The 776-nt window shown below is 43.9% G+C and overlaps 1 protein-coding gene across 1 annotated transcript in view; it reads right to left on the bottom strand.

The window, feature by feature from the left end:
- LOC105461156 (probable citrate synthase 2, mitochondrial) overlaps positions 1-776 on the bottom strand; it is a 13,659-nt gene that overhangs the window by 3,929 nt on the left and 8,954 nt on the right. The gene's annotated exons all lie outside the window — the stretch shown is intronic.

The raw sequence follows: 776 nt of genomic DNA, 5'->3' as shown, positions 1-776 counted from the left end.
CTCGAGCTCTGTGTTGGTGAAACAAGGACTGACCGACATTGATGTCAGTCCTTGTCTAACTAACCTACTCGCATTCCTGCATCAGAGAGAAGTGCACGATTAGCACGGACACGAACCACGTCCACGTTCTCAAGCTATGATTTGATCGACAATGTTAAGATTGACGTGGTACGTAGTTCCCTTTTTGAAAACGTGGACGTGGGGCGCTACTGTACGGGGGAGATCGCCCGTCCCACCCAAAAAGCCGGCGTGGCCGCTCTCACGCTTCTCTCTGGTGCAGGAATGCGAATGGGTTATAGTTAGACAAGGACAGATATCAATCTCGCGGTCATCCTCGTCTCACCACCAGCTACAAACACAGAGCTCGAGCGGCGAGAGAGTTGTTTATCTCACGGACACACTCCCCTCTCTCCCGTCCCGTTTTTTTGTCTCGTTGCGTTATCGAAATTTAGAAAGAAGATTTCGGGCGATTTCTGGCAGCGAGACGTAAAAATGTTAAAAGGCATTTTTGTTCATATAAATATTACGTACGCGTGCATGTGATTTATGCATCACAAATACGCGCGTGCTGAATATATATTGTACAAGAAATAAATGAAAATTACTGTAACAGAAATAATTGACTTTTTTAATTTTTTTTCACTCGGAAGCGATTTTATATAAAGATTAGTTATTTTTATTTTTTTTATCTTAATAAATCATTAATGCCATATCAGTAAGATCCGAACACTCCCTCTTGCAAAACCCCTTCGGCTCGGCGGTAGCGCGCCTGCCTA

This window comes from Wasmannia auropunctata, unplaced genomic scaffold (assembly GCF_000956235.1).
Source record: "Wasmannia auropunctata unplaced genomic scaffold, wasmannia.A_1.0 LD336101.1, whole genome shotgun sequence".
Taxonomy (NCBI): Eukaryota; Metazoa; Arthropoda; class Insecta; order Hymenoptera; family Formicidae; genus Wasmannia; species Wasmannia auropunctata.
This window is presented reverse-complemented; position numbering and strand designations above follow the sequence as displayed.